We start from the raw sequence: 8,880 nt of genomic DNA on the forward strand, positions 1-8,880 counted from the left end.
AGAGATTAAATATTGAGCATCTTCCCCAATTGCCCCCCACTTATTCATGTTTTATTTATTTTTGAGACAGTATCTCCCACTGAATCGAGAGCTCACTGATCGGCTAGACTATTTAGCAAATGAGCTCTCACGATCTTCCTGTCTCCACCTTCTAGGCCTGGAATGACAGGTGCGGCCCACTGCACCCAGTTTCTCATGTGAGTGCTGGGGACTGAACTCAGGTGCTCAGGCTTGCACATGGAGCACTTGACCCACTGAGCTACTGTCTCAGCACTTCTTATCTTCTCGTGGGAACATTCTGCAAGTCCTATCAAATCAGAACAGAAGGTCATTATCAACCAGCACACTCACCTACCTAGGACGTTATTTGCTTGCACGTATTCAAAGCAAGCTCTGTAAGGAACTGAGTAAACACGTGCTCAGGAGGTAAATGAAGCAGGGTGCGTTCTTTTCATCTGATGATGTGCGTGCGTGGTGAGGAGGGCTTTGTTCCACGTCAGGCATTGTGGTGCAGTGAGGAAGCCCAGTACAGGCAGTTCTGGCAGGGTCTGACCTGTGGTTGGTGCCTGTGGGGATTTAAGGATTGCAGCGGTCCTCAAGAGTTCAGTATGCTCACATTTCCTAACTCTGTGACCTTGAGCAGGTTAGTGACCTATCAGACTGTCGTTCTTCTCTCCATCCATTAAACTTGTGCCGGGCAGTGGTGGTGCACGCCTTTAACCCCAGTACTCGGGAGGCAGAGGCAGACGGATCTCTGTGAGTTTGAGGCCAGCCTGGTCTACAGAGCGAGATCCAGGAAAGGTGCAAAGCTACACAGAGAAACCCTGTCTCGAAAAACCAAAAAAAAAAAAGTTAAACTTGTATGTGTACGGCGTCGACTGTATAATTGGCTCAGTACCAAATACATGATGGTGTCTTAAGACTGCACAGAAGGTGTGAGCCTCATTTCTTACACTTGTGTGCTAAGATTTTTGGAATTTGGGGGTGGCGATTCCATCACACATTCATATAACAGAGGTCTTGATGCTGTTGGTGTGTGCACCTATAGATGTATATAACACATATGACATTTGGTGCAGACTGATGGGGGACACCCTACTGTGTGCAGGTCTGCATACGTTGATATTAGGGAAATGGTCCTGATGTGACTGAAGACTGGACACTGTAATCCTCTGTGAGGTTTCAGCATCACACACCTGGAAACCTCTGTCCAGACATGAGTGACTGACTGTTCTTGGCTTTAGAGGTCCTCAGAGGGAAGATCAGCACCAGCTACAGAGTCCCAGTGAGCTCGGCAGGGGTGGGGGGTGGGGGTGGGGGGGTGTCTCAGTTCAGAGTCCTCCTCCCACAACCCCAAGGCCACAGGGCCTGAGCTGTTTTTAGATCAAACTTTGAAAAAAAAAAAAAAAAAGGTGGTTCTATCTCTTTATGATAAGCGTGCCTCAGGGCCCCCGTGGAAGTATGAAAGTTCACTGGTATGTTTAAATTGAGTCTCCTGAGGATCAAATGAGAATTGTCAGAAAATTGGTTTTGTTTGGATGTAAAGCAGTATTCTTGCTTAAATTAAACACTTTAAGGCATTCCTCTATTTATCAGAATCCTTAATTAAAAAAAACCCACCCCAGTGACTCTATTAATTGGGCAGCAGGCAAGGTATAGTCATGGCTCAAGTTTTTAAAAGTATTAAGCATACTTGTTGACAAACATTTTTCTTACTGCCAGGACTCAGTGGCTTTAACGCTACTCAAAGGCTCATAAATTACTTAAAAGTGTGTGTTCTGCACTTTTCCCCAGAAATCTCAGTGGACGGCCATGTAAATGGGGTGTAGCGTTGATGAATTACACCTTTCCTCCTGATGCAAGGCTGAGTTTCCTATTATTAAATGGTCATGTGCCAAGACGCTCAGTGGCCTGATGGTCAATTAAATTTCAGAGGACTTCAAAGGCCAGGCGCGGCCTTTTCCCCTTCTTTCTGGACGCCTTAATAGCAACGGTCTCGAATTCCTTGGAAAAATTAAAATGCAGTGCATTTGCAGTCAGCGTTGGGTAATTATAAAATATTGTTCTGCAATTTCTTTTAAGAAGGGAACTTCATTCTAAGGAGCAGATGTGACAGTTACCGGAGGGCTGGTACAATGAGAGGTAACAATGGCTTTGCTAACATTGTCAAGAAAGCAGCAACTCTGCTGCTGTGCAAGATATTTTAATTCAGCTCCATTGTTTCCAGGGCAGATTTGCATATCTCCGAGGGGAAAACTCCACCCGAGAGGCCTGTGCCACAGGCATAAATCTTACAGGGCATGTGACTGCTGTAAACAAAGACCACTGGTGAAGGCTACTCTCTGGGAAGTCACTCCTCGGAGGGGAGCTGGGATTTTCCACTGCCATGCCCTGTCACTCTCTTCACAAGGCCCTTTAGTCTCCTGGAGGGAAAAGTACCCAGAATTCCTGTTACGATCCAAACAAACCCATGGAGGAAGATCCCCAGCTGCTGCTGCTGCCGCCCACCCTGCGGTGCCCAGATCTGGGACCGTTAGAGGGACAGTGTGGACTGAAAAGTACCTGGAAGCACACTGTTTGCAAGTGGAAATCTGGAAAGTCCTCCTCTAAGGTAATCTGTTTTTTAAAAATCTATCTTAAAAGGTCTGTCAGGCACACAGATATGGACGTGAAGAATCCAAAGCCTTAGAAGCCCGAGCCACCCTGAGCTCGGCCCGTCCTGGACCTCCAAACTGCAGTGCTGAGGCGGCCAGTGAAAGGCCAGTTAAAATCAACATTCCAGGGATCTTTTTTATTTTGTTGTGCTACAATTACAGGTTAAGAGAAGGTTATGGACGTAGTCTGGAGAGATCCTCTGCTTCTCTCTCGTCACCTGGTTTCCCCTTGTGCTACAGGACAACAGGGAAGCCAGGAGATTCACACGGCCCAGCTCCTCTTTGGATCCTTTTCCAGCACTGCCGTCATCAGGATGCTCTCCCAAGCCCCCGACCCCGACCCCCACCTCCACCCCCACCCCCAGTCAGTCTGTTGGCTGAGACAGGATAGAACAGGATGCTATTGGGATCCTCCTGCCTCTGCCCCATGTGGGGTGTGGCCGTAGTTTACCTTGTGCATCCGTGAAAGAAGGAACCTCTTCTGGGGTCCTCACAGACAGTGTCGTCTTAATGGATGGTAAAGGGAGTCATGGGGACACCGGGTGTCTTCTCCCTAAGGAGAGTCCCAGTGATGTCCAGGAAGAAGAGGTGCTGTGGGAGAAGGAGAGATGCAGCAGGCAACGGATTTCTTGTTAGGATCTCCCAGCTGCGGAGGTTCCTGTACTAATCTGACAAAATGGAGACAGAGCCTGGCTTTATCACTCTCGTGTGCTCCAGAACACCTGCTCCCAGCAGCCTCCCACTGCTCTTGTTTTGAGACAGGGTCTTGCTCTGCAGAGCCAGCTGACCTTGACTGCCTGGCAATCCTCCTGTCTCAGCCATTCTAGTGCTGGAATTACAGAGGTGAGCCACTGCACCCCGCGCCTCGTCCCTGCTCCTGCTCCTGCTCCCGCCACCTTCCATGAGAATAGGTCACCATGATGAGTAAAGGGAATGTTTCACTTCTGTTGCCCAGAAAGTTTTTGGTTGAAACACCAGGCTTTCAATTTCCTGAACAAGCCCCTATGTGTTGATTGGCCATTTCCTGTTGACATAATGCTGTCATAATCGAGAACGATGCTCTAGTTCCCCAGCCAATCCTTGCTCTAGGTAGAGCAACACGCCCCTTCTATATTCCGTTTGATAAGGAGTGAGGCCCGGGGACAGGGTCGGCCGATGGGAAGTCGCCTGTGAACACCTGATGTCTCTACGCGGCCGTGCAGCCGAGCTCAAAGCTGACACTTTGTAAGATTTTCTTTCTTTTCACACTTTGCATTCATTCATTCATTCATTCATTCATTCATTCATTCACTGTGTGGAGGTCGGAGGACAACTTGCGGAAGTCATTTCTCTCCTGACTCTGTGTGGGTTCAGACATCAAACTCAGGTCATCAGGCTTGGTGGCAGGAGCCTTTACTCACTGAACCAACCTCTCTGGCCCTAGATTTTCTAGAATTTTAAAGAGATTCCCATCAGACACTCGAGGATCTCAACACTTGTTATCTCTCCATGAGATTTTCTTGATTTCTGATGGAAACAGAAATTCAGCCAAGTGGCGTGTGGCCAGCCACGAATGCCAGTCCTAGACTTCACTGTCGCTGAACCTGGAGCAGAAGAGACAATCCTCTCTCATGCAGCCTACTCACTGATAATGTGGACTGTCTGTCCTCGGATTAGGTGAGACAGAAAGGGAACGGTTTAAATGAATGCCCGGAAGCATCCAAGATGTTCAGCGAGAAGAGGAAGAGCCACTGTGGGGTGCGTAGCACAGACATCATTCTGTAAAATGACCAGATCAACACTTGCCATCACATTCTTTGAAGGGAGCCCCTCACCTCCAGGGCAGAGCATGACTCGGTCAGCGCCCTGCGCTCTGGCTTTTCTGCCTTTTTAACACAGATGCATGTGATGACGCTGAGCGCTTCTTCCTGCGGCTTGGTTTCCCTGTTTGTTGATGTAATGGAAACTACCCTGGTGTTTAACCACCTAAGGGATAGTTTTTACCCAGTTTCTTTGGGCTTTAATATAAACCTACACTTTCCCCTATCCATCAGGGCTGCGTCCACTCCTGTGGACAAAGCCTACCACAGTTTACTCCAGATGGTTCCAGAGTCTGGCTTTTAATAGAACCCTGGGTATGTGTCAGGTTAAAAAATTACCTCTCTGATGTTGTAATAAGATTAAAAACTTGGCATGGTGCCTAGATCAGATGACAATATTTATGAACACTCTTTGTAATATTTTGGATTCTAAAAAACCCCCTCCCCCAACACACACACCACTGCGCTAAGTCAATAGGGAAATATTAATCTCCAGGAAGTCAGAAAGGGAAGTCACCAAGGGGATGGGCCACGGGGTCACTTTATTTTCATTGCATAAGCCTCTGGTTACAGCAAAGCCTTCTGCTGGAAGTTCTTACTGAGCAAACAGCAGAGACAAGCCCTCTACCTCCCTTGGCTTTTGGTGAGGAAGAGGTCGGGAGTGACTGTGTGCTTTAAAAGGCCCCACTTGCCCCTTGCGGAGGCTTGCTTCACTGGCTGTTCAATAAACATCTGAAACAATGTTTCAGACTTATCTGTGTTCATTAGCTTTGCAAGACTTCAGACCTTTGAGCGTATTTCTTTTTTAAAATACTCTTTGTTCATTCATTCATTTATTCGTGTGTGTGTGTGTGTGTGTGTGTGTGTGTGTGTGTGTACACATGCGAGAGAAGGCATGCACGCACACACACACACACACACACACACATACACGTACACATACACACATACACACACATGCCACAGCATTCACATGGAGGCTACAGGACATCTTTTGGGAGGTTACTCTCTCCTTCTTCTGTGGACTCTAGGATGGATCTTGGGTCATTGGGCAGTGGGCATGAGCCATCTCACCAGCCCTTAACCAAAGTTCTTTCTATCTACTTTCAAAGCCAGTGACAAAAATATGCTCTGCTATGGATGCTGGGTCTTACAGTCTGAGCCACTTTAAGACTAGTAAAACTTTTTTTTCCGAGACAGGTTTTCTCTGTGTACTTTTGATGCCTGTCCTGGATCTCACTCTGTAGACTAGGCTGGTTTTGAACTCACAGAGATCTGCCTGCCTTTGCCTCCAGAGTGCTGGGATTAAAGGTGTGTGCCACCACCACCACCACCACCACCACCACCCCAGCTGTAAAACATTTTTTTAAAAAACATATTTATTGTTTCCTCCCCCAAATTGTAGAGCCATTTTGACATTATGGAACATTTATAAATCTAGAGATTATTCGGTTGCTTGACAGCCACCAAAGACCAACCGTTTAGCCCAGAAAGATGATGAACTGAGGGATGAGGAGTCGAGACTAGAATCAGGTGAAGGGTACCAGCAGAGTCACCATGTCCTCTTCCCTAAAATCAGAGCCAGCTGCCTCCTGTATTTACTTCCCCCATGGACTGACTGAGGATAAGCTCAAGGCTGCCTTTGCTACATCTAGGCCTTCCTGGCTCATGGCTTCAGCCTGCCTATCAAGCTTCTTCATGTGTAGTGTGGCATTGGACGTGAAGGTGGAGATAAGCAGTTACTATGTGGGTTTCCCGCAAGGACCCAGGAATGGTGGAAATGAGAAAGTGAAAGCCAGAGTTCATCTCATAGGCTGAGAGCCTGGCAAGAGCCAGGAGTGATAGCCAAAAAGGAGAGAAAGAGGTTCCCAGCAGAGTCCCACAGGAGGGACCCAGCTCCCCATGCCCTCTGTCCCCTAAGCAGAGTCCCACAGGAGGGACCCAGCTCCCTGTGTCTACTGTCCGAATCCCACAGGAGGGACCCAGCTCCCCATGCCCTCTGTCCTCTAAGCAGAGTCCCACAGGAGGGACCCAGCTCCCCATGCCCTCTGTCCCCTAAGCAGAGTCCCACAGGAAGCACCCAGCTCCCCGTGCTCTCTGTCCCCCAAGCAGCATCAGCCTTCCTTAGACACACTTACCCTTGTCATCTGTCGCTGTAGCCTTAGCGCCCCTGGGACAGGGAACTCACACCCCGTCCCTTCTCCTGCACGAAAACTCCAAGCCCCTGCAGACACTCACGCAGTTACGATCCCATCTTTGCAGCACAGCCCTGTACACAGACGAATGCGCACGCAGCAGGACCAGGGAGGTGGAAGTCTGTCCGACAGGACCTTGTATTCCAAAACCGTTTCCAGGAAGCTCCCGGACAAAGGGGAGCCTTCGGCGGCTCGGGAGTACTCTTTGCCAACTCGCTTGGTCTGTAGCCATCTTAAAACTTCTCTCCTAGCACCCCACAAGATGGGGTATTTGTATTTTGCACATATAAGAGTGAAACATTTACTTTAAAACATAGTTTAGAGTCGAGGAAAACACAGCAAAGATTTTATTTGCCATTTCCAAGTCTTGTCTCAGAGGTTTTGAGTTTAGAGACTCAACAAAACGAGAGATTAACCTCTGTACCTTCTCAGAGTATGTGGGCCATGTGCCAATGAGGCCAGGGTGGACTCAGCCACGCAAAGACGACTACGTGATAGATGCACTCAGAACTGTCTTCCAGTACCCTGAGACGCTCCCTAGTTCCCTCTGCCCCTTTGTTCTGTGGGGCACACTGGCTACTGGAGACGAGTGAGTTCTAGTTACAGCTTTTCTGGAATCTCCCCTCACCCAAACAGAACCTGCCTCTGCTCTTCTCCTAGGACTGTGTGAAGTTAATCCAGGAGGCAGGTTGCTCTCCATTACCAGTTGAGGCAGGTCGGGCTGGGGAATGACTCCCTGGGTGGAACACTGTCAATGTAAGCATGAGTACATGGGTTCAGATCCCTGAGTATCCACATAGAAGCCAGACCTGGTGATGTGCATCTGCAATCCTGGAGCTCCTGGTGAGATGGAAGGTAGAGATGGGAGAAGCCATAGAAAACTGCAGGTCAGCTAAGCAGGGATGGGGTCAACAAGAGACGCTGCTTCAAACAAGGGTAGAAGGTGAGAACTAAAACCCCTCCTTGTACACGTGGCACGTGTCTACCCATATTCTCTCCCCCCCTCCCCCGCCCCTCTCATGCACACTACACACTATACACACACGAAGATGCTGTTTTACGTTGTGCTGGAGAGATAGCTCAGGGGTTAAGAGCACTTGCTGTTCTTCTAGAGGACCCAAGTTTGCTTCCCAGCACCCACATAGGAGGGTTCACAACCACCCATAACTCTAGCTCCAGGGGATCCAGTGTCCTGTGGAGAAATCTCTGTGGGCGGTCCTCTCATCAACAGCCCCTGTACCTTCCCTTAAAAATGTGTCAGATCTCCTGGCACTAACACTCACTGTGTTCTCTGGAGTACCAAGCCACTTATTCAAGAAGCCACCCTGTCCAGCTTCCGTCCCCACAGTCACGGTGGCAGAGAGGGCTCCTGCCTCAAAGAGGAACAGGGATCTTCTGGCCTCTGTGCATCAAGGGCTCCCACACTCTGTAGAGTCAAGGGCGGGAGGAACTTCATGAAGGTGGCTTCCCATTTGCTTTTGAATGGTTCCTCCCAGAAACAAAGCAATATCTCTTTACCTAGGAAAAGTCACCATTCAGAGAAACACAGAGAGGGAACTCACTCATTCCCACTTCTGCCCAGTTCAGATGATCACTCACTCTTATCCCATCTGGGGTCACAATGTAAGGGAAATTCTAGAGTAGTTCAAACTGACGTGTGGCCATCTTTCTTTCCTGCTGTTAGACATTTTCAACCTCGACTGTCCCTAGTGACTAGGACATATATACGAACACAAATACATTTTATTGAAGTCATGAGAGCAGAGCAGAAACTAATCCATTGACTGGATTAACTCTAGTGGAGAAAAATTAATATAACCTATCAGCCTTTAGTAGGCCATATGATTCTGAGGCATGCAACAGAAGGCAAAAACTTCCTATTACTATTAAGTTTAAGTTTCTAATGAGTATACCCCACAGCTTCAAGGGTATAATAGATTGATGTGCAAGTCAATCTGTAAAAGTCAGTTTCTTCTGATACTCAAAGAACACCAATATCAATAGCTCAGAGGTGCAGGAAGCACTTTTAAAAATATATTTATGAGAGAAGGAGTCATTTAAGAGAATACAGGAAAGCTGGATAGAAATGAGAGCCCTAAGTGGGGAGTCACCATTTTGAGTGGCAACTGTTTCCTGTGAGGTAGGAACAAAGGTTGGGTGTTATGTGTGCATGGTGTGTGGGGGGGGGGCGGCTCCCAGCATCCCTGCTCCTCAGAACAAACCACAAGGGCA

The 8,880-nt window shown here is 48.2% G+C and overlaps 1 long non-coding RNA gene across 1 annotated transcript in view; it reads right to left on the bottom strand.

The window, feature by feature from the left end:
• Window positions 1-7,099, bottom strand: part of LOC114695107 — a 7,495-nt gene extending 396 nt beyond the window's left edge. The window contains exons 1-3 of the long non-coding RNA XR_003734806.2: window positions 6,592-7,099; window positions 3,106-3,245; window positions 1-307 (exon numbers count right to left, since the gene is read on the bottom strand). The exon at window positions 1-307 is cut by the window's left edge and continues 396 nt beyond it. This is a non-coding gene — a long non-coding RNA (uncharacterized LOC114695107). The remainder of the gene's footprint in view (window positions 308-3,105; window positions 3,246-6,591) is intronic.
• Between the last annotated feature and the right edge of the window lie 1,781 nt (window positions 7,100-8,880).

Source organism: Peromyscus leucopus, chromosome 17, assembly GCF_004664715.2.
Source record: "Peromyscus leucopus breed LL Stock chromosome 17, UCI_PerLeu_2.1, whole genome shotgun sequence".
NCBI classification, from domain to species: Eukaryota; Metazoa; Chordata; class Mammalia; order Rodentia; family Cricetidae; genus Peromyscus; species Peromyscus leucopus.